Raw genomic sequence first — 25809 nt, forward strand, 5'->3', positions numbered from 1 at the left:
TTCTATTTTTAAATACTGGATGGTTTTGTTTAATTCCTTCACCTGTTTGGTTGAGTTTTCTTGCAATTCTTTAGGGGATTTTTGTGTTTCCTCTTTAAGGGTTTCTACCTGTCTACCTGTGTTCACCGTAAATTCTTTCAGAGTGTTATTTATGTCCTTCTTGAAGTAGATGCTGGCGAGGATGTGGAGAAAGAGGAACACTCCTCCATTGTTGGTGGGGTTGCAAGCTGGTATAACCACTCTGGAAGTCAGTCTGGTGGTTCCTCAGAAAATTGGACATAGCACTACCTGAGGACCCAGATATACCACTCCTGGGCATATACCCAGAAAATGCTCCAACATATAACAAAGACATATGCTACACTATGTTCATAGCAGCCTTATTTATAATAGCCAGAAGCTGGAAAGAACCCAGATGCCCTTCAACGGAAGAATGAATACAAAAAATGTGGTACATTTACATAATGGAATATTACTCAACTATTAAAAATGAATTCGGGAAATTTTTAGGTAAATGGATGGAACTAGAAAATATCATCCTGATTGAGGTAACACAATCACAAAAGAACACACATGGTATTTACTCACTGATAAGCAGATATTAACCCAATAGTTTGAAATAACAGAGATTCAAATAATAGACCACATGAAGCTCATGAAGAAGGAAGAACAAGTGTGGATGCCTAGGTCTTACTTAGAAGGAGTAACAAAATACCCAAGGGAGCAAATATGGAGACAAAGTGTGGGACAGAAACTGAAGGAGAGGTTTTATGGATACCATTCCACATGGGTATTCATGCCATGTGCAGTCACCAAAAATAGACACTGATATGGATGACAGGAAGTGCATGCTGACAGCAGCATGATAAGGTTGTTTCCTTAGAGGTCCCCCAGAGTCTGACATACCCAGAGGCAGATACTCACAGCTAACCATTAATCTAATCAAGGGTTCCCAATGGAGAAGTCATAGAGAAGAATGAAGGAGCCTAAAGGGTTGGTGGCCCCATGAAGAGAGCAACAATACCAACCAGCCAGAGCTCCCCAGGTTCTAAACCACCAGCCTAGGAGCACATAGGGAGGGACACATGACTCCAGCTGTATATTTAGGGGAGTATGGCCTTTTTGGGCATAGGTGGGAGAGGAGATCTTTAGTCCCATAAAGGCTGAACACTGAGGGGGGAAATCTGAGGGTGGGGAGGTAGGAGTGGGGGGTAAGTGGGTGCACACCTTCATAGAAGCAGGAGGAGGGGGGAAGGGATAAGGGGTTCCTGGGTGGTGGTAGGAATGGGGTAAGGGAATAAAATTCAAAATGTAAATATTATATCCAATAAAAGAGGGGGAAAAAAGAAAAGCTGTTAGAACCAACATCTTTACTAAAATGTCAGCCCTCTAAAAAATTATCTTGATACTAAAATTTGTTTTGAGAATCCTATATTACAGAATACACAGCCTCGATGTATCTACTCATCAAGCAAGCTGAGCAGACTTGCTCAAACCTCTGAGGTCCTGAAATTCCATCTGGATGAAGTGAAGACACAGAATCAGAGGCTTATCAATTCACTCTTTCCCCCACCTTTCTTCTAATATCTCAACACCCATAATCAACTTGAAGAAGGTAATGAAGAGTCAGCGCCCCTGTTCCCTGGGCTTGGGGACTAAGGTGGTAAATATTGGGCTGCCTTTCTAGGGAAAAGTAGTGGTTTTGTGGGAATAGAGAGGATTACCTAGGATTTATTGCATAGCCATAACCTATTGGTAGAAATCTGTACAATTATTATCAAGATGAAGTTATAATTTCCTAAATGACACACATTTACTTTGATTTCAAATTTAAGGTTTTCATTGGTATAAGCTTCTTATTGATATAAAAGTGAGAGGAATATTAATACTCTCATAGGCATTGTACCAGCATAACACATTTAGGAATACAAGGCTTAGACCCAGTCCTTCTTTAACTTTTTCAACTGATTTGAGATGGTTAGCCTGTGAGTTAAGGGCCTGTAGCAAATTTATGGCTTGGAGTTTATTGTTAGGGTGTTTTCGATATTTTATTTAGAAATAGCTGAGTGGAGTTAACAGATAACAGTCCAGATTACCTTACATGGATAGTTGGTTTTCAAAACGTCAGAAGTCCACAGAATTGATGTTACAAACATTTCTGTAGTAATGTTCATTTTGATTAAAGACCTGTCTGCTCCTGACAGCTTACTGTATTGGATTCTAAGAAGAAAATGAGCATCATTGGAGTTACTCCAGTTGTGGTGAGACAGCCACTAGACAAGAATTGTCTCTTTCCATCTACAGACAAATTACTGTCCAGAAAAGGACACACTTGCAGAATAGTTGACTGATTATATCTGCCTAGACAGAGTAATCAGCCCTTAATAATTCTGCAGCACTAAGGTCTGTCAGATGATCCTGGGCCAGAAGGCTGAAGATCAGATGCTCCATTAGTGTCCCGTGGTCTCTATAAATTGGCTAAGTTTTAGAAGATATGCTTTGTGCTTCCCATAATTTTAGTTAACTCAGCCATTCTGGATTTCTGACGGGGTTGAAATCTTATAGTCTTATAGCCAATCCTGGCTATTTACCTTGAGAGAAAAGATTTGAGTGGATGGTTTTCAGCTGATATTCATTCTAAAGCCAAGGAAAAAGCCAGGTTCATAACTAAGTGTTTTAGTTAGGAGAGATGACAGAGGTTCTAGTTAGTCAATAAAATGATGGACTGGGTATTAGGTCTATGCTATACCTCACTGGTACAAATTGGCATAATTATGCTCTAATTGTATTTTGAGAGAAAAGTTTATTTTAACAGGAAAGGTGCTATGTAGGAGGAGCTAAGGTGGGAGGAGTACCGAGAGAAAGAGAAGGAGTAAAGAGAGGAGGAGGAGAAGAAGAGGAGAAGCTAGGTGATGAGAGAGAGAAAGAGAGAGAAAGAGAGGGGGGACATCGAAGCAGAAGTTCATGTGTGTCCACCAGTCAAATATAGTTGATATATCTAGGTTGGGTATTGGGTTACACTTCTGCTTGAGCATTACCAAACTTATAAACCTTTGATTAACATTTTTAAAAAGTGTATAAAAGCAAAAAGTAAAAGAGGGCATGGAATAGGGGTTTTCTAAGGGTGGGGAATGGGGAAAGGGGATGGCTTCTGAAATTTAAATAAAATATCCAATTAAAAAAAGAAAAAGGAAGTGACAATTGTTAGAGATAAATACATTTAGCATGATTTAAAGATTTCTATATTATTCTTTTTCTCTCTTTCTCTTTCTCTTTCTCGGTCTCTCTCTCTCTCTCTCTCTCTCTCTCTCTCTCTGTGTGTGTGTGTGTGTGTGTGTGTGTGTGTGTGTGTGTGTTGCAGGAATCATGAAGTTGTATTGACCTACCTTCCTTGAAGAACCTCTTTATAGGTTTTTCAGATTACAGTCCATAAGTCCTGGAGCACAGTGTGCCTTCCAGGTTGTAAAAGACTGACACACTCCCTCAAACTATGAAGCATTCAGGCCTCTGTTCCCTTAGTAGTCAAAGAAGCATGAAAGCTTTCAGGATGATTGGTTTTTAATATTAATGTTTTGTATCATGTATGGCCTACAAATGTCATGGTATTCTGGCAACTACGACTATGTTGATTCTGAAAATAGCCATTACATTCTGTCTTTGAAAAGGTCTTAAAAGTCTGGTTACTGTTTATGAAATACTACATTTTACCTTTTCCTGCATACCCTCTATTGAGCTTGATTTAATTACTCATATCCATATCAAAGGACCTTAGCCTGGTAGAAAGTTAGAGTGAGGGCTGTGTGTGTGTGTGTGTGTGTAAATTATAAGTGATTATAATATATATGATGTATAAATAGATGATTATACACATTATAACAATTATATATAATGTTAAATATTATATATTTCATTTAGTTACTAATATAATAATATTATATCATTGCATGATGTTCAGAATAAAGATGATAACACACAATTGTAAAATGTAAAAATGACAACCTGACTTAAACAACTGCCCTGGCAATGCTGTTCTGGGAAGGCTGGAAGAAAGACACCCAAGGACCATCTCTGGGTGCCATTAGTAGAGAAGAATATGTGGTGGCGGGATAGGAAAGATTGAGTACATGTGAAGAGATGGAAGAGAAAGCAAACCAGAGGCATCCATGCATTGTGGAGAAATGGAACTTGAAAGGCAAAGCACTGAGGAAGAGACAGAGGTGAGAAGGCCATGGTATGGTCCTGGCTGCCCCCAAGAACATTGTCTGGATCCATGGTCCTCCTGCAGCTGAGGTCTGTGTCAATGTCTGTGGCCTGATTTACCACCAAAGTACAACTGACGTCTGTGTTCTGGGCTGCTCTGGAGATCATGTGGATGACTGAGGGACATGCTCCTGAGTGATTACATACTGTTGTGAGTGGTCTAGGCTGCAAGTTAGGACATGGGGACATCTGTGACCCTGTTGCTTCTGGAAGTCATGTTTGGGGCAGTGGTCTAAGGCAGATGGGGTCTATTTGATGTTCCAAGGCCATGTTACCCTCTAAGGCTTGGCAGATGTCCTTGGTCTAAAGTGCCACCAGAGGCACTCTGATTTGTTGACCCACCCAACAACCACCAATGAATACTACCCCTCACTTGCTAAAGCACTCATAGAGTGGGTCTTGCACTTTCCCTGGAAAGCACTGTAACACACTACAGCTTCTACAAGAAGACATTTTAAAATTCTATCTTATTTTATTTTCTGTGGGGTGGAGAGGTTGCAAGGATACAAGAAATATAAAAAGGTTAAATGGTGTGAAATTCACAAAAAATCAAGAACAGTTTTAAAAGAAGAAAAAAATGACAATCCTTAAAAAAGGGAAAGAAAGAAAGAAAGAAAGAAAGAAAGAAAGAAAGAAAGAAAGAAAGAAAGAAAGGGAGAGGAATGACAACTCTAAAAGTCAAGTGACAATATTGACATATGAAGAGTTATTTCTAGGTGATATGATATAGGTGATTTTAGTTCATAATATTTAACAAAGTTGTTCTTCTGGTATATTAAGTGCATACAATGCTAAGTCACAGATGTAAAAATAAATACCAGGTATGTTTTATCTTTGACTGATTGTTTTCTAATGCAGAAGAATAAGCCAAATCTTTTTTTAAGATCAGTTGTTTTCAGCTAGGTAAAATTCTATGTTTGATCAACTTTCATATGGAGTTTCAGCTGCATATAAAACACCTCATCAGGAAGTCATCACTGTACTTCTATGCTAGGTGGAAAACTCTTCCAAGGTGCAGAAGTCTAAGAGTCTAAGAGTTTGGATTAAGTGAAGAACTGGTACTCTTCATGGAAAAACAGGATAAGAGGAAGAGCATCAGGAAATGATGGTCAACCTGTTGCATGGGACAAAATAATTATAAGCTTTTAAACTGTTTAGAAATTGTAGTTTGGTACTTTTAGAATCTTTACATTTATATTCATCTTCTGCAGCATGGGCATACTACCTGAACACATATTCACCTTGAGAAAATAAACCTGAGGTACACATTTCCCATTCTGAACATCATGAAAACACAGTGGTGTTGGCACTCATATAAAGGCAACAACTGTTATCCTATATTCAAAAAGTTCTGGCTCTTAGATTGTTTGTACTGTGGAATGTTGAAAATTTGTCATACACATTTTGGCTGATATGATTTTTTTTACTCCTGTATGTAACTGATATGTATGTGGATACACCTGTGTGTGTTTTGAAGATTGTATCATTTTATTCACTAAGTGTTAATCTAATTTTAAAAAATACACAAAGGGGCAGTTGAGATATTGGGGAATGTCATTATACAGCACAGATTTAGAGAAGTGTAAGTCATCCAGGTGGTGACAAAGGAGATCACCTTTCAGGTTGTCCCCAAAGAGAGTTAAGAGAAAATCTTTGCAAATGTTCAGTGAATGTGGATTGATTTTTTAAAGTATAAATCTGATGCCCCTACAGTAATATAAAAGTACATGAGTTAAATAGAAAAGACAAAAGTCCACATTTTCATTAACCTCAAACCACGCATATTATGTCAAGATTAACAAATCTGCTGCCCATACATTGGCTCATCATGAGAAAACTTACTATCCCAGAAAGTCAAACTTTACTATCCTCTCATACATGGATATCAACTGGTTAGTTACATGTTTTTCATTACCAAGAACCAGTAGAGGACTGACTGCAACACAGCTGTGGGCTACAAGAATCTGGACACGATAAAGTGATGGATTTCCCTGGACTATAGTTCTTAAGTAGGACATGATACTATCAAAAGTTGACATCACCAGGAAGAAGCTTATGAGCATTAGAATGGTCCAGAGGGCTCTTTGCTCTAGAGTAGCTTTTGGAGAAAGTTTTTCATTCTGAAGGCACTGGGACCTAGTCTTATTCCAGCACAAGAGTGTCACCATGTAGAAAGTCGGGAGGCCCATGATACCCAGAAGATAAACATTCCTGAAAACCAGCAGTGTGGGGAAGATGTGTTGCACTGAGGAACTCATGGGTGTAAAAAGCAAGATTTTATGATATATATATATATATATATATATATATATATATATATATATATATTTGACAGAGGTGAGATTTTGTGTGGCAGTAGCTGCTATTAAAATATGACTGCTGATGGATATATAGAAGATACTCAGTAAAATAAAGAAATATGAGAGCTGATGTTGGGAATTGGGTTTGAACTTAGCTAAGTGAGAGTTTTGAGGGCAGAGGATGATGGCCTGGAAGACACTCAGAAGACAGGTGGCACAAAAAGATAGGCTCCTGAAAACCCTGTACAAGAAAATCAATAGTTTACACATGATGTCATCCCATCTTCCTGGAGACATAAAAAAAAGTCTCTGGTTACAGATGCTGCAAGTAACAACATCACTAGGTGTATGAGGTCTATTAGTCCAATGGGCAAGTCAGTGAGTCTGGGCCTGTGTCCACAAATGAATATGAAGGTGTGGAAGGGGCGAAGGCAGCTATTGGCTTCTAGATCCAATAAATGAATAAATAAAAATTACCCTGAATGTGTACAGATGCATCCCTGTTTATCATCAACAAGTTGAAATTTAGCTCTCTGTAATGCCATCCAGAATCCATCCATAGGCTTACACATTTTTTAATCCTCCCCATCTGTGGACAGCTTAAGTTTTCCATTGTGAACCTCTATCAGGTGTAAGTTTTGCTCTACAGTGAAATTTCATACATTATGAAAAATATTTCACTTTTTATTACCTCTTGTGTTCATCTATCTGGGCAATGCCTAACAACTTTTTGATTTGTATCATTTTTGTGGTCAAGCATGAGCTAGATCTGTATTTTTAGTGAAAATGAAGGGGAAAGATGTCACAAAACAAAATGAGACTTTTCCTAGGAAAGAGTGCCCATGCAGTAGACACTCAGAATTATTTAATTTAGGCATTCTTTTTTATCTTTCTATTTAAAACCAGACCACATATTCTTATCATAGTTCCACTTAAAATGCTAATAACTGTGAACTCAGGATTCATGCTCTTTCAGGTTATACCGACAGTCAGATTTGCGTGGGCACACACACAGACACACAGACACACAAATACCACACACACACACACATCTGAACACTCTGAGGTCAGACTGCAGTCACATCCTCTAAAACATGTGAACACTCATGTGCCAGTGTCACAGAGACTATAGGTGTGAAAGAAGATATGGTATACACACCAAGTGTGGAAACGTTTCTTCTGCATCATGATCTCCATGGAAATGTCAGCCACTGGTCTTATTCTCATGCTGTTTCTGATGCTTTGTCTGGGGGAAATTAAAAATCATTCAGTTGAAACAGAGAAGGTTAAAATTACTAATCAGTAGAATGGTGGAGATGTCCATTTCCTAGGAGTTGCGATAGCACTTGAGGCCTTTTCTTTGAATCCTCATTTGGAACTCCATATCTCAGTTGTGTTAAGATCTCTAGAAAAACAAACCAACCAGCCTCTGTGATAACAGCCCAGTCATCAGACACTGGCAGAGTCAGGCCTGTTGTTTCCTTTTTCAACAATCAAGAATTGAGTATGTAACAGCTACAATTACACTTGAACCAGAACTGTTCCATACAAAACAAAAAGAGATTGAGACAGTTTCTATTGTCAAAGAAATTGAAATAAATTTTAAGTCAATGAGTAGAAAACAGGGGAAAGGGTTAATTGAACCTAACTAGTGCTTCTTTTGGAAGTTGAATATTTGTCTTTATAGCAGAGAGTGGAAAATTTATGCTTGTTAACTGAGTACTCAGGGCTCTAAGGACCTCAAAGCCATGGTACTCTTGGAAACAATTTCTATTAGGCTGAGCACAGACTGAGGGTTGATACAATTTCCCAATGTTTGAATTTGTATTGAGAATAAAAAGTATTCATGAGTGAACACTGATAGATCCATTGCAAGTCATGTGCAGTTGTGGGATGATCTTTGGAATCTGGTACCTGTTGTGGATAGACCTGTCTCCTATTTAATGCTAATTTTGTTTTCCTGGGAGGGGCTGCTGAAGAGGAGTGAATCAGTATACAGCTGACTTCTTGGAAAATTTCTGCCCCCCTTAATTTGTAAAATAAAGGCTAGAGCTGGTGACTGGACAGTAGAAAGGGAGGTGTAGTAGAAAAGTTTGGGAAAGAGGGAGAGGAAGACAAAGAAGAGAAGGAAGAAAAGAGGCAAGATGGCAGCAGATGTATATGACTCTGGCAGCTTCAAGTATCATATCAAAAGTTTAGGTGATTGGAATAACAATTCTAATTGTTTTAGAATCTTGTGATGTAGAGTGAAAAATTATAAAGACCACTTTATGAAATATATATAGGCTTTTTCTTTACCCTAAACCTGAGCAAGAGAATGCAGGTTCCAGAAGGTGGAACTGAATGTAAGATTTCAGGCCCTCAAGCCTCAGGGAAAAGAATTCACCTGTGGCTGAGGAAGGCCCAAAGCAGGAAGACACATTCCTGACCATAAAAAAGATGCAAGTCATCTAGGTGAGGCTATGGCTGGAGCAAGTGAGAAATAGTTAACCTGAAATAATTGGTAATGACAGGGTAGGGCACAGTGACATGGTAAAACTACATTCTTGAGAAGAATGAGTGTGCAGAGTGATTTTCACATGACTCTAAATCATTTGGGGGTGGGTTCCTCTGAAATGTTACACTATTTTTATGTTATGTATCCTTGACAACTCCTCACACCCTTCCCACTTACCTGGTTTGTGGTTTACCCCTTTAAAAACCCTCCTCAGACTGACTGGCGGGGTCAAAACTCTGCTCTTGAGAGAGCTCGTGATTTGACCTTGGCAGGCCAACTTCCCTAATAAAGCCTCTGCTGATTGCATCCAGGTGTGGTGTCTTGGAGTTTGTGGGTTGCCGTGACTTCCTGAGACTTGAGTAAGGGTCTCCTGAGTTTGGGACTCTTCAGTAGATTGAGTATTTGCTAATATATAAATCTATTTGGTTAATCTTTAAGCATTAAGAGTCTTAATTCTACTGGGTACTGAGAGTTGTTGTATCGACCACATGGGGATAACAGAGTTGCCCCAGGAGCCATGCCTAGAGTCAAGGAGGCCACAGAGCTGATCAGTGGAGGCAACAACCATGCCAACATCCCTTGGATCCCAGGCTGGCACCACTGGCAAGCCAGTGCAGCCTTTAGTGCAGGAACTTAGAGAAGGAACATGGTGGACATGCCAGGACATGCTGGGAGCTAGCCAGATGCTCCCTTATTTCATATAATTCCTATAACAGGTAACTGTGTGTCAGGATCAAGACAAGTTGTGGGTTCACAATCACCACTTTACCAAACTTCTTTAAAAGGTGAAGTATGATAAGAATCTGGAACTAAATATAAAGAGGAAGATGGGACCAGGCTTAATTACATCACATTTGCCACACACACAAAAAAAAAAAAAACCCAAAAAACAAACAAACAAAAAAACTTTCAAGATTTAACTATTTTTATTATGAATGAATTTGGAAGGTATATTTTCATTCAGTAATTAAGACAGAAAGAATAGGTTACTGGAATAAAATATTTTGTATTCCAGGACCTTAGGTTCATGTTCACAGTGTATTTGGCAGTCAGTCTCTTATGACCTCACCATCAGAGCTCTTCAGGTGACAGCTCCTATCAAGGTGAGCAAGGCAAAGGGCTGACACTATGAATCTGTGATTTCTGAAACTGAGTTGGATCAAAAGGCTATGTCACTTTGACTGACAGTTCTCCTACAAGACCTGTAGAATAACAAACCCTAAAAGCAAGCAGAAGAAGCATCCTTCTGAGGGACGCTCAGTGTAATCCAGTGATTCTCAAAACAAAATAGAATAGTGATGTAGGCATGGTTGCATCCAAGAGGTTATAGGTACTAAAGATGCCACACTTACTGCATAGGATATAGATTATTTGGCTGATTCTGACCTGAAAGCCTTCTTGCTGTGGTCTAGATTCCATGGTACTAAAAAATCATCTACAAGCTGTTCAAGGAGGGACAGGATCATACTCCTGTCAGGCTGCAACACTTATGAGCCACAACACAAGAAAACATGGCGAGCTGGCCATAAAGGTGCAATAGAAGCACTTACCCTTGAAGGTAGCTGTCTGATTGGATGGAAAACCTAATTCCCTCAACAGGAGGAAAATCATGTCTGATTCTAGAAAAAAAGCCAATGTCCAAGGACCAAAAAACTACTGGATTCTAAGTCTGGTGTGGTGCATGTAGGTGACATTTCCTCACTTTGAGTGACAGATAACAGTTTTCTGTGTGAAGTGTGCCTCTGGGTATGCTCAGCATTGTGAAGTGTGTTTCTCTTTGAGAGTGTTCAGCTATGTGAAGTCTGTGGCTGAGTTTGTGTTCCCCTGCACAAAGCTTTCTCTGGGGAGGTATGGGTTTAATCTCAAGTATGCAGGCATGCTACAAGCCCATGTTTCTCATAACATTCATTTATATTATGGCTAAGTAATTATCTATTACTAATTTTTTATTTGAATTTGGATGTTTTGGCTCTATGTAAAGTACTTTGTTTATCATCTCTATCAATTCACCTCCTCTAAGTACTGTCCTTTGTAGTTCACTATGTATGTGTCTCTCTGGAAGTGTACATGTTCAACATAATCCTGGTGGACTAAGTCTATCATTCTTCAGCATTAGGAGACCTTGATCAGGTTCTGCATTCTAACACCACCAGACAGCATTTATTCCTATCTTTCTTGATTTTAAATCTGGCCATCTGAGTAGCATTGAGCAAATGACAGCATGGTTCTGTTCATACAGTTTTGGAAGCATGTGTGTGTTGACTATGTGACAATGGACTCTCAAAAGAATGATTCTTTATATATTTTGCCAAATATAAAAATGTTGGGCCTTGGACGAGGTAACTCCAATTAACCTGTTACCTTTGGTCACGTAGGACAGGTAGAGTGTGTGACTAACAAGTCTCCACCTCCAGGGATTTAAATATTAATGAATTATCAAAAGGCCAGGGGTGTAGCTAATTAAGTTATTCCCTCCCCTTTCTCCCTTCCCTATAAGACTGGTCTCCCCTGACTTTTGGCGGGGGAAGCATACCAGTTGCGCCCTTTCACCATGCCATGAACAATAAAAGCTTTGGAAAACCGGACTCCAAGTGTCCATGGTCTCTCCACCTGATTCCCAGCTTTTGGAACCCTGGATCCTTGCCGATGCAGCCGCCGGCCTGCCCACCGACAGCTGCGTGAATGTGGGATCCCCCACTGGCGGCGCGGGAAGCCCTGGTGCCGACTGCCCTGAGACTCTGTCGACGGACTCCCTTCCCCCCCCCCCGCCCGTGAAATTCCTGCCCCACATAAAAAAACTGAGGGAACTGAATTATTGGAAATTTCATAGCTATCACATAGTTAAATTCATGGAATGTGTCTGATAGATGGCTCAGCACTTACGTATCCTGCTCCTTAGAAGACTCAAGATCAATTACCAACACACACACACATTGGGTGGCCAACAAGTGTCAATTGATGGAATTTCAGAGTACCTGACACCTCTCAACTCCATGAGCACCTGCACTCAAGTTCTCTCTCTCTCTCTTTCTCTCTCTCTCTCTCTCTCTCTCTCTTTCTCTCTTTCTCTCTCTTTCTCTCTCATGCACATACACACACACACTGAAGACCCCCCAAATCAGGAGACCCTTACTCAAGTCTCAGGAAATCACGGCCACACCAAAATCACAAGACACCGTACCTGGATGCAATCAGCAGAGGTTTATTGGGGAAAGTTGGCTAGCCAAGGTCAAACTGCTCGTCCATGCAGGAACAAAGTTTTACAAAAGGCCAGCAAGCTGAGGGTCCTTTTTTATAGCACAGGGTTGGGGAAAAGAAGGAATTTTTGTGCAGTTACAAATGATTGGTTGCATTTTCACGCAGTTACACATGATTGGTTGAAGTTTCACGTGCTTACACATGATTGGTTGTTTTACAAATTTTGAACATCAGCAGGCTGTAACACTGGGAAAACCTCAAGGGGGGGGGATAACCAAGAACAGTGGAAAGTTAGCTAGTTCTTGGAACCACCCAGATGACTTGCATCTTTCTCTGTTGTCAGGAATGTGTGTTCTTGCTTTGGGCCTTCCAAACACTGAGGCTTGAGGAATGTTAATCCAGCAAGTGTCCTCTGATTCAGGGATAATGCCCTCCACCCAGAATGTGTCCCGGGGCAGTGAAGGCCTGAAATTTTACATTCAGTTCCATCTTCTGGAACCTGCATTCTCTTGCTCAGCTTTAGGGTAAAGAAAAAGCCTATATATATTTCATAAAATGGTCTTTATAATTTTTCACTCTACAACACACACAGACAAATACTGTTAAATCTTAAAAGTATATTCTTCTTCAGAACTTAAAAGCTATGTGCTAACCCAGGTCAACTGAGAGCCAGATCACAAATCTCCTTTGAAAACACACTGAGGTATCCCCTAGGCATCACTTAGAACAAGTAACAAAAATATTCAAGGGAACAAATATGGAAACAAATCATGGGACAGAAACTGAAGGAGGGGTCATGTGGAGACCATTCCACCTGGGTATCCATCCCATGTACAGTCACCTAAGCTAGACACTGATGTGGATGGCTGGAAGTGCATGCTGTCAAGAACATGATATAGCTGTCTCCTTAGAGGTCTGCCAGAGACAGTCACATTCAGAGGATGATGCTCACAGCTAACCAGTGATATGATCAAGGGTTTCCCAATGGAGAAATTAGAGAGAAGACTGAAGGAGCAGAAAGGGTTTGACTCCAGGAGGAAAGCAACAATGCCAAACAGCCAGAGCCCCCCAGGGTCTAGACCACCAGCCTGGGAGCACATAGGGAGGGACCCGTGACTCCATCAGTATATGTAGGAGAGGATGGCCTTGTCGGGCATAGGTGGGAGAGAAGATTCTTGGTCCCATGAAAAACAAACACAGAGTAGGGGGAATGTGATGGTGGAGAGGGGGTAGTGGGGGTGGGGGGTAGGTTAGGGCACAGCCTCATAGAAGCATGAGGAGAGGGAATGGGATAAGAGGTTTCTGGGTGGTGAGAAGAAGTGGGGTAAGGGGATAAAATATGAAATGTTAATATAATACCCAATTTTTTAAAAAGAAAAAAGAAAGAAAAAGAAAAGTAAAAAGGAGATTTAATAACACAAATGGAAAGATTTAGAAATTTAGGAGGCAGTTTATGTTAATGGAAACAGCATCATAGAAACAGGAAAATCACACCCTCATAGAAGCACAAGGGGGCGGGGGGGATGGGATAAGGGGTTCCTGGGTGGTGGGAGGAATGGGATAAAGGGATAAAATTTGAAATGTAAATATTATAACTAATTAAAAAGGGGGAAAAGAAAAAAGAAAACACACTGAAAGATAGAAACTTCATGTAATATCTTAGAGAATATGTGGTTTAATTTTCTTTTATATACCTACCATCTACAAAGTAAACAGATTTAACAGAAAAAAAGGTAATTTCATATGTCAGTTTAAGCCACAGAATATGCCATCATCCACAGCTCTGATGACAACATACTGGATAATATTAAGGGTCCATACTCATCACTGAATAATCAAGTATTTAATATTCTGTCACACATTGACCTCAAAATCTTAATTATATGCTTTTCAGTGCAAATAAACACAAAAGGGCTGACTGTGGCATAGCTATGGGACACAATAATTTGGAAACATTACAATATTGGGCCATCCTTGAACTGCATCCTTGAGTGAAAGACAACAGTATCCAAAATGAAGAGAACCACAAAGAAGCTCATGAGCAGCAGGATGGTCCTGGTGGCCCTTTGCTCTGGGGATGCTTTTGAAGAAAGGCTGGTGCTGTGAAGATGCTGGGCCTGCTTCTTGTGCCTCTATCAAAGAGCCACCATGTACCCAATGGACAGTGCCATGAGACCAAGGAGCAAGGTGTCCCTGATGGCCATCAGTGTGGTAAACATGCTTTTTCTGAAGTAACTCAGGGGTAGAAGTGAGCATGACTGAGTAACATACATAAAATTATCTGAGGTCAAATTGGGGGTACCAATAATTGATAAGAAGAGGTGACTGCTAAAAGAAATATAGATGACACAGAAGGAAAAAAGGCACCTGTGATATGATGGGGAGATTTATGTTTAAACTTTGTTGAACAGGAGCTTCTAGGACTAAGGGTGATGGTCCAAAAGACATTCAGCATACAGGTAGCAAAATGGGCGAGGGCCCTAAGAAGCCTCTGCAAATAGATAAAGGATTGGCATATGGTAGAATCCCATCACCCCAAGACATACACATATCCACAGCTATGAGGCCTATTAGTTATAAGCAGCATTAGTTGGGTTAGGGACAAAAAGCAATGTAGAGATCAATGGGCTTAGGCCTGTTCTCTCCAAGAAGCATGCAGAGGTGAGCAAAAATAAGGATACTGTTAGCAGAGATCCCAACACCCTCTTCAGAGATCAAGGTGATTTTCATGTTGGTGTCAGTATGGAGTATTTTGGCTTTATCCATTGTATGTGAGTAGGAACCAAAGGCAAAAACCTGGGGAGAAAAGAGAAACTCTTCATTACAAAATATGGCCTTGTTCACAAATGTTAACCAACAACTAGATGGCAACAAGCTGTTGCCTCATCCTGATCCATGTCATCAACTGAGCTCCAGCTTGTACCACCTCAAAGTCATCCCTACTGTCCTTACTGTTTTAAGGCTTTCCAATCAAGGCTGAATTGTATGTACTGTCACTGGTCTACCTCTGCATATAAACTTTCTTGTACATTAAACACTTCCATGAGTTCTAAGAAGCATTCACACTCTTGGTCCCTGAGTTTGGTTTATTCTGGGCAAGAGCTGTATCTCACTTGATTATCAGGCACACAACAGCTTTACCTATCTGGTGGATGGGAATGGAGAAGATTACAAAAAACTAGAAGTGTGCTCTCCTGGAGGACTGTGTGGCCATTTACATCTAGGCCAAATATTCTCTCTCTCTCTCTCTCTCTCTCTCTCTCTCTCTCTCTCTCTCTCTCTCTCTCTCTCTCTCTCTCTGTGTGTGTGTGTGTGTGTGTGTGTGTTTTCCTCACCACTATACTCTATTTTCCTCTTCTTTCTTCCCTCTTCACTCTCTCTACTATCTATTCACAAACAGCATTTCTTTTTGTAGCTCTGGCTGTCCTAGAACTCACTCTGAGGACCAGGATGGCCTCTAAACCAAAGATATTTCTTCCTTACAAGTTAAAGACATATGCCAGCACTGCCCTTTGAGGCCAAATAGTATCAATAAATCTCTAGAACAAATGATTATCAATTTGGACTCTGAATCAAATTTTACCCAATGCTATTTTTTTCAGAGTGTGACCTTAAGCATTCAGAGCTACAGTCACCTCCTCTAGAGCATATGGACAGTCATTCCTATACCTGTGTCAGAGGACTCTAGGTGTGAAGGAACATACTGTATACATACCCACCAAATATGGAACTGATTCAGGCACAGAATAATCTCTATAGACATGTCAGCTGAAGGTTTTCTCATGCAGTGCCTTGACATGTGGCCTAGGAGAGACAATTCAGCTCTGTTAATGACCGATCAGCCTTTGCCCTGACTGAAACAGAAATGAAAAATGTGACCAAAATGTTAGAATGACTTAGCAAGTTTCTGCTTCTAAACAGTGTAAAATCCTGGTCTTCTCTAAATTATAAGTGACTTTGCATCCAACCTATACTTTTAATCTCTTGCTATGATGCCTCTCTGAAAAGAACACAAGAATCAAATATCAGAGTAAGCATACTCTTACTTTTGGGCATGTAAAATCAAGCAGTAAATAAACTACAGTTATAACAGACTTAGGGCCATCCCATTCTAATGTTATGATTAAATGAAAAGTATAACCCAGCTTTGAAGGATTGGCTCCACAGAAGTCTTCCATCTTCTTCTAGGTGCAGGAGGCTTCTCCAGACTTCAGAGAAGCCAACACAAAGAACATAAAAAATGTAGTTGCTATTTTATGTAGAACTTGTCATTTACATTAATGAACACTTAGCATGTATGAGGACTACACTGTTGTAAACAGAAACAAAGACAAAAGCACCACTTCCTAGATAAATAGTAAAGAACTATCAACTGAAAATCAAGGGTGTAAGATAAAATAATTTGATGGGTTTTAGTTCAGATTGTACTGTAGTGTAGTATATTAAGAAGAAACAACAGTGTTTAAAATGTTCTAAATATTTAATCAACAACACTTTTTTTTGCAACTGAAGAAGTCTTTTACATAAAACTGTGGGTTTGTGTTTTGCTCTGCCAGCACAGGAAGCTTGACTCTGTTTCCCCAATGCCCAGTTTCTATCACTGTTGGTTCTGAGCATCCTGGGTTTAAGGAAAGCTCTGAGACTCTACTCTGGGGAGAGGAAAGTGCAGTCTAAGATGTGGACAAGTTCAAGCTGATATTCTCTGACTCCTGGGCATCAAGTTCCCACTAGAAAACTGCACAGAAAAATCAGGGATGAAATGTTGGCCACTGGCCTGTGAAAAGGCCAAGAACACTGGGGCCCATCATCTGAGGAAAGTGTCTTGCCCCAGGCTGGGCCTTGGAGCTCCAGATTAACTCAGATGATAATGAAGCAGTGGTTGTCTGGAAACACAAAGAAGCCTTCTACTGGAGACTTAGGCAGCAAGGCTGTGTAGGTGAAGGCCTTCTCCATGCTCCCCATGGCAGTGGTAGAGGAAAGAGACAGTCCTTACTTCCAAATTGTTTATTGTTGTTCATCATGAAAAATGGATATGTACCTACTCCTCAAGATGGCCCAGAGATTAAATACCTTTTGTGCAAAAAAAATGTCTAAGAAAGGAAGCTTATTGGCTAAACACTCAGGGCCTCTAAGTACCACATTAGCATGGAATACTCTGTTTAGGAGAACATGACTGACCTGTGGAGCTTGACACTTGTTCCAGGCCAGAAATCTAGCAAGGAGCAAGGAGGCACCTACTGTCTCAGCTTAGAATTTATGATTTCCAGGGTTTCAGACCTGTTCTACCTTACCAAGTTTCCTGACATGGTCCACTGTTCCACAGAAAACCACAAGCAATCAATATATAGCGTTGTGGATCCCAGTCTAAGTGGCTCCATAAACAAAGAACTCCTGCAGCCAAGGCACAGTAAACACTGCAGAAGATGGGTGGAAAGATTGAAGAGCTGGTTTTCTGTAAGACTGTGTCTCCTGGTCTTAAGGAGATGAGGCTGCCTAGACATGAGCTAATCAAGTACAACAATTTGACATGCTAAGGTACAGACATACTGTTCAGCTCAGCCTACATGGAGCTCAGCATCCTGACATCTGGGCACACTGGTATCTATTGCTGTGCCTGACACAGTGTCACAGCCTGCATCTGAGGTATGTCAGAAACACTGAAGAAATAATAAACACTCATGGGCCTGAGACTGAGAAAAGTAGTCTGAAGACTTGCTTAAAATTGTGTTGAATTATTAAGGAAAGGAGCAAGAGGAATAAGGAGTAATTCTTACTGTATAAGGAAATTTATAGTGACCTTACATGTAAGATTAAGAGAGAAGCAGTATTAAGCTACTGAACTTGGTTCACATTTAAGAAGGGAGCTCTCACTGGGCAGTGGTGGCACACGCCTTTAATCCCAGCACTTGGGAGGCAGAGGCAGTCAGATTTCTAATTTTGAGGCCAGCCTGGTCTACAGAGTGAGTTCCAGGACAGCCAGGGCTACACAGAGAAACCCTGTCTTGAAAAAAAAATGGAGTTCTCAGTGTCTTATTCCAACTGTCATACATGCTTACAACTGTCATACATGCTAAGTTACCAAACCACAAAATTTCTACTACCAAATAAATGAGAAGATGGAGCTTTAGTAGGGAGAGTTTTGTTCAAGTCCAAGATTGTGAAAATAGCATAAATCTTCTGTTTCAGAGAACACTTTTCCAAAGGGAAAGGTTTCAGAGGGTTTGTAGAATAATGGAATATTTCAACACTTGCCAGAATGTATGTCCCTATCCTTAACTTCAACACCACCTTTGAATCTCCCATATATGTTCTTGTGAGCACACTAATTTTAAGAAAGGGGACTGTCAGAGAGCTTCTCTTCCTCAAATTACAAAAGAATCTCATAAAAGGGTAGACACAGACTAGACAACATGGAGGACAATGGAGATAGTGGGGCTTCACTGTGTCTGAGGAAACGGAAGGGATTATCAGGTATTGAAGATGTCTGTTCTGTATATGTATTATTATTTTCTTTCTGTAATTCTTTTAAAACTATTACTACATGAATTTGAGTCTAAATAATGGGATATGAGAGGTGCATCTGGCCCTGCTAGGAGACATGAGTTTCTGAACTGCTAGTAACCTGTCACCTTGGTAGACAACTAACTACCTAGAAGGAAGTTAGTGATCCACTAAGGAGCAAAGACATAGTATCATTCCTTTTCTTAAGGGTAAATACAAATGGCATGTCAGCACCATTAACAGAAAGGAGCCTTTAGGGAAGCTGCCTGTTCCAGAGTCTTTGGGGAAGTCTGAAGGCTACTTCTGTATGTAAAGCCAAGCAACAGGCTTTTTGGCTCTCATCCCTGGACAGTGATTTCTTCCACAATGGTGTCTGGCTAAGGCTCACTTTTGCCATTGAGAATTCCTCATGCTACTCTGTAATAAATTCTTGATGTCATCTACACTGTACTCTGTGGGAAGTCATTCAACTAAAATCATCAAGTTCAGGAAGCCCAAGAAAAACCATACTGTCATCCTGAGAACACATCCTTCATGATATTCTAACACTGGTCCAGAGGAGACAAAGCAAAGATAAACACAGGAGTGCATCCCACTCTCACATGCAGACTCCCACCTGGCTCTCAGTGTTGACACTGTGCACTAAAAAGAGCTGCTAGGATACAATTTGTATTATAGTGGTTTTTTCAACAAACGATTTTTTAATGGAAATACTTTCTAAACTGGCATAAATGAATGTAAATGCTTCAAACATCTTTTCTGACTGTATTATTGTCTGTGTTATTGTGGGAGCAAACTAAGACCCAACAGCATCATTCAAGTTGCTCCATATCCTCTTTTGCTTTCCTGTTGCTATGACAAAATAATGTGACCAAAAGCAATGAAGAGAAATCAATTCCTTTTAATTGACAAGCTATAGGTCACTGGTGAGGAATATCAGGGCAGGAGCTCAAGCAGGAACTGAAACACAAACTACAGAAGAAGGCTGCCTACTGTCTTTCTACCTCTGGCTTCCTTAACTGGCCTTGGTATTGAGAAACCCCCCAAGTGACTCTAGACTGTATTAAGTTGATAATTGAAAGTAACCAGAAGATTTTATTTGGGTTCCTCTGGAGCATTATGCAAGGTTCCCTTGCTTAGTATACAGAGATTCCTGCAGTGCTCTGCTGGTGTGTTTTGATCAGTGTGACACAGGCTAGGGTCATGTGGGAAGACAGAACCTCAATCCTCCACCAGATTGTCTTGTAAGCAAGTCTGTGAGATATTTCCTTGATGAATGGTGGATTTGATAGGGCTCATTCACTGTGGATGGTGCATCTTTGGGCAGGTGGTATGTGAGAGCAAGCCATCAGAAGAGAGGCAGTAATCAAACAATGTTATTTCATGTCCTCTGCTTCAGTTCCTGCCTCAAGGTTCCTATGCTGAGTTTCTAGCCTGACACTGTGATGGCCTGTGATGTGTAAAGTATAAGCTGAAATAAGCCTTTTTCTCCCCAAGTAGTTTCTGGTCATTACTTTATCACATCAGAAAGAAACTAGGACACTTGTGCCTGCAGAAGCTAAGCAGAAAAGGCAGTGTGGAAGGACTCTGTCATTCTTCTTGTCCTTGTCCTCTGGGGTCCAATCCTGTTTCTGAGATCTGGGCAAGATATGACAGGGTCCAATAGACTCAGAACCAACACCAAAGCCAGGGAGGACTTGAAGGACATTTCCATGCCTTACCTAGGGGATTCCTCTACTTGCTTATACCTACTTTCCATCCCTGAAACTTAACCAAAATCCCCTGTCTTTGCCCACAAAGAAGTGCCATGTTTTTTTACTAAGCTATGTTCTGTGTTTATACACAAATTTATCTAATGAAAAACAATTTGGTATTCACAGAAAATGTGCTGGTGGCTAAAAATTTCTTAACTCTGTAAGCTGACTTTATGTACTTGATTTCTTCTGGCCTCTTGTTGTGGGGGTCAGGGAGTACCCTGTCACTGTCCCTTATCAGGCACTAGGATACCTGGTTAAATCTAGGGAGCATTTTGGGTGTTGAAGTGCTCTTCCAAACAGTCTGGCACTTTGGCTGATCACCTTCATAATTTACGTGGCTGCCTGCTCTAGTAGGGGCTGAGATGAAAGCCTTTCCTAGCTTGGCACTGGACATGTACAGTCAGTGCCTGAGAGAACCTGGTTGACCTCATGGGAAAGACAAGACAAAATGAAAAACAAGGAATTCTGGAAATGTCAAGGGAAGTTTGGGGCTCTTTTTCCCCAATGGATTTACTACTAGGTTTGCATAGGGTGAGCCTTGGCAAAGTATAAAAGGGGAATTTCTACACTGAAATTCTGAACCATTCCAGGCAGGGGCATAGAAACATTTCCCACAGGTTTTTAAATCTGACATGCCAGGACATGGAGGCTGTGAAAACTCCTTAACTAAATCTATTTTACATAGCACATTGGACCACAACTCTAGCTGGGTACTCACACAGGCATCTATTGCAGTGACCTGCTACACTCACCAGTCTCCCTGAAACTCAAATCTGTCTCCTTAATCTCTCTTCCTCTTCTGCCTTCTAAGATGCCTACTGCCAGAAGTAAGGAGTAATAAAAACTTACATGCAATACGCAAGAGTCCTGGCACAGGGACATCAACTCTGTACTCTGGGAGCTCAGCAGGAAGATATATTAGTGTTCCAGGCCAACAGTGTCTCCTAAACAAACTGTGCCTGTATATTTACAGAGAAATGGGTCATGCAAGACAACTTTTACTCTGTTCTTCACCTCCTGAAATATGTATGTAACACACAGGTAAATTTTGATGGGGAACATGCCCTTTCCTGTGGGGAGACAACAGAACGTGGCTATCATCCTTGCAGCCATCTTTAACCATATACCCTAACAAGAGAATTGTTTTCAACAGCCTACAACAGCTGAGTACACTCTGATAACATCTTGTTTTATATACCCAGGATTTTTCTTTGGGTGTGTGTGATTTAAAGGTGTGACTTAAAGGTGTGACTTAAAGACATGACTTAAGAAGTGAGACTTATAAAAGGCGAAAAGCAGACAGAAGAGGGGAATTGAAAACATGGAACTTGGAGGCACTAGGGACTAGGAAATAGAGACTAGGAACTTGAGATTTGGAACTTGGACTAGGAAGAGAGACTTGAAAATAAATGGGACTGAATCACACTCTGTCTGATCTCCATTCTTTGCATCCACCCTCACACTCTCTCTTGCTGAACACTGACCCATGGACCAGAGCAGGGACGATTTAGCCCCCAAAGCTTGGGGCACTGTGGGCTCTAACAATTTTGGCCCCCAAGTTTTTGGCAGTGTGGGTTCCAACATTTGGCAGAGCGGTCCCCGACACTTTGGTGCCCAACATGGGGCAGCAAGAATGAGAGACCCAGTGAGGGATGTTACTGGAAGAAGATCTGCCAAAAATTTAGAAGTGAAATGAACGTGATCACCACGGGAATCTGCCACATCGAGAAAGGTAAGTCATGATAATGAAAATGAGGGAAGAAATACGTCAGCCTGAACTCAATTCTCTGTTTTTATTTTGCTGTTTACTCCTCACATGTATTAATCATCTGCTTTTGCTTCCTTCCTTAAATGCTATCTTTCATGTTCAAAATAAAAAGAAATGTATTTATCCAAAATTAGAATCTAAAATACAACCAAAAGTTGATGATAATTTGTCAGAGCCAGACTGTATTGTCCTAGAGGAAGAGGCAGCCGAACATTACAACCATGAATGGCCCTCTTCCCAAAGACCCCCTCCGTATCCTCTTCTGCCTCCAAATGCTCCCTCAATGGAGATGGTGGTTATAGATCCCAGAAGGGAGTTACAGGGAAAAAATATCTTTTCTTAAGCAACAAATAGAGTTAGAAAAAGAGTATCGGGACTTAATTAATCAGCTAGAAAACTTAAAGGAAGGGAAGGTGTCTCTAGAGGTAAACTGCAAAAATTCCCCAGGTCGTTGTGTTCCTCAACCCAGAGTCCAAAGGCAGTCCCTATCATCGGGCTTTAGATTAGCCACAGATCATCCAGAGAAGGTGGCCGACTCCTGGTGATTGGAATACATTAGTAAGAGCAGTTCTTAGCAGTGGTGACTATCTTATTTGGAAATTAGAGTATCATGAGTATTGTAAAGAGATAGCTAGGAGAAATATTCAGGCAAGCAATGGTTGGTCCTTTGATGTCTTAGTAGGGGAAGGGCAGTTTGCTTCTAGTGATAACCAGATGCAATATGATCCAGGCTTATTTGCAAATTCAAAATGCAGACATAAAGGCTTGGTGTAAACTCCTGGTAAAGGGAGACCCTGGTGCAGCCTTGACAGCAGTCAGACAAGGGCCTGATGAATGATTTTCTCACTTTATTCATGGATTAATGACAACAGTGGGGAGGATTTAGGGTAATGGCGAGGCAGATGTAGATTATGTAAAACAACTTGCATATGAAAATGCCAATCCTGCCTGCCAAGCAGCCATTAGACCCTATAGGAAAATGACAGACCTTATGGGGTATATCAGACTTTGTTCTGACATAGATCCCTCCTACCAACAGAGCTTAGCTATGGCAGCTGCCATGCAAGGACAATCTGTAAGAGATTTTTTTTGGCTAGTAGAAACCAAAAGGTCTGTTTTAAATGTGGCAAGCCTAGACACTTTGCAAGATATTGTGAGGCAGAAAATGAGTTAAACCAGAGACAGCCCAGAAAACAGCCTGGGCTCTGCCCACTTTGCAAATGTAGAAGGCATTGGGCTAGTGAATGTAGGTCCAAAAGAGATGCACAAGGAAACACTCTTTCCCATAATCAGGGAAACAGGAATAGGGGCCAGTTCCGGGCCCCAAACCAACACAAGCCAAAACAGACTTATGGAGCAGTCAGTTTTATACCAGCAAACAGCAATCCCTTTCTGAATTTAGTCAAGCAACACCAGGAAGCACAGGACTGGACCTCAGTTCTGCCATGCACACAGTATTAATCCCAGAAATGGGACCTCAGGCCTTACCCACTGGAGTGTTTGGACCACTCTATCCAAATGTGTTTGCCCTGATAGTGGGAAGAAGCAGTGCCACTATATAGGGACTACAAATTTTTCCTGGAGTTATAGACAGTAATTATCAAGGTGAGATTAAGGTAATGGCACAGGCAATTCAGAATATAATCACTATTCCTACAGGAAGGAGGATAGCTCACCTATTTTACTTCCATTGTTCCTTACTAATCACAAATATAAGAGTCCTAAGAGATGGGATCAAGGCTTTGGTTCCTCTGATGCATACTGGGTACAGCCTATAGTTAAACAAAAACCTATGATGACACTATGGCTGGATGGAAAGGCATTCCAAGGCTTTGTTGACAAAGGAGCTGATGTAACTATCCTAAAGTAACATGATTGGCCTGCCACTTGGCCTCTGACCCCAAGCTTAACCAATCTAAGGGTTATTGGCCAAAGTCAAAACCCACAACAAAGCTCTAAGGTGCTGACATTGAAAGATAAAGAAGGTAATACAGGAAATATACAACCGTATGTCATCCTGGGCCTCCCCATTAATCTCTGGGGCAGAGATCTGTTATCTCTGTTGGGATTGATTATGTGCAGCCCTAATGAAGTAATCACAGCTCAAATGATAAACTCTGTATTTTCTCCAGGGAAAGGATTAGGGAAAAGTGAAAAAGGGATTACTCATCCTGTTGAGGTCCATGGTGACACTGAAAGAAGAGGCTTGGGGTATTTTTTATGGGGGGCTACTGGTTCAGCTACACCCCTAGGGAATTGTGCAGATCCCATTACCTGGAAAGGGGATTCACCAGTCTGGGTGGATCAGTGGTCCCTAACCACCAAAAAATTACAAGCTGTTCAATTGCTAGTGCAAGAGCAATTACAGGCAGGACATTTAGAGGAGAGTATCTCTCCCTGGAATACCCCAACATTTATCATTAGGAAAAAGTTAGGAAAGTGGAGACTGTTGCAGGACTTGAGGGCTGTTAATGCAACCATGATTTGAATGGGAGCCTTACAACCTGGGCTGCCCACACTAGTGGCCATACCTTTAGGCTTCTATAAAATAGTTATAGATTTAAAAGACTGTTTTTTACTATCCCATTGCATCCTAATGACAGAAAGTGCTTTGCTTTCAGTGTTCCCGCTATAAATTTTAGAGAACCTATGAAGAGATATCAATGGAAGGTCTCACCTCAGGGTATGGACAATAGTCCTACCTTGTGCCAAAAGTTTATGGCTTCTGCCATAGAGGGTGTTAGAACCATGTGGAAGCAAATCTATATGATTCATTTCATGGATGATATCTTAATAGCAGGAAAAGATGAAAAACAGGTACTCCAGTGCTTTGATGATCTTAGAACAGCTTTACAGATTGCGGGATTACAAATAGCACCAGAAAAGGTACAATTACAAGATCCATATACTTATTTAGGAATTCAGATTAATGGTCCATGTATTATTAATAGTAAGGCCACTTTGAATAGTGATTCCCTTAAGACACTTAATGATTTTCAAAAATTATTTGGAGACATTAAATGGCTTCGACCATATTTGAAACTCACAACAGGAGAATTAAAGCCTCTGTTTGAGATTCTCATAGGAGATCCTGGCCCTAGTCTGACAGGGCTCTCACAGAGGAGGGTAGAAAAACCATACAGAAGGTAGAGAGTGCTATTACATCCCAATTGGTAACTCATATTAATTATTGTAAACTTTTGTATTTTCTTATTTTTAACACTAAACTAAATCCTACTGCAGTTTTTTTGGCAAAATGCACCCATATTATGGGTTCATCTTCCCTCATTTCCTAGGAAAGTTCTTTATCCATACTATGCTGCTGTAGCTGATGTGATTATGTTGGGCAGAGATAATAGTCAAAAATATTTTGGAAAGGATCCTGATGTAATAGTACAACTCTATACAAGGCATCAGGTTGATTGGCTTATGCAGAGTTCTGAAGTCTGGCCTATTGCATGTCCCTCATTTGTTGGTAAGATAGATAATCATTATCCACCAGATAAATTGATTCAGTTTTGTAATCAC

At 40.7% G+C, this 25809-nt stretch overlaps 2 pseudogenes; both read right to left on the bottom strand.

The window, feature by feature from the left end:
- Positions 1–6101: 6101 nt before the first annotated feature.
- LOC117715700 (vomeronasal type-1 receptor 52-like) lies at positions 6102–10668 on the bottom strand (annotated as a pseudogene).
- Positions 10669–14090: 3422 nt separating this feature from the next.
- Positions 14091–15021, bottom strand: LOC117715340 (vomeronasal type-1 receptor 53-like; annotated as a pseudogene).
- Between the last annotated feature and the right edge of the window lie 10788 nt (positions 15022–25809).

The sequence above is a fragment of the Arvicanthis niloticus genome, chromosome 9, assembly GCF_011762505.2.
Source record: "Arvicanthis niloticus isolate mArvNil1 chromosome 9, mArvNil1.pat.X, whole genome shotgun sequence".
Taxonomy (NCBI): Eukaryota; Metazoa; Chordata; class Mammalia; order Rodentia; family Muridae; genus Arvicanthis; species Arvicanthis niloticus.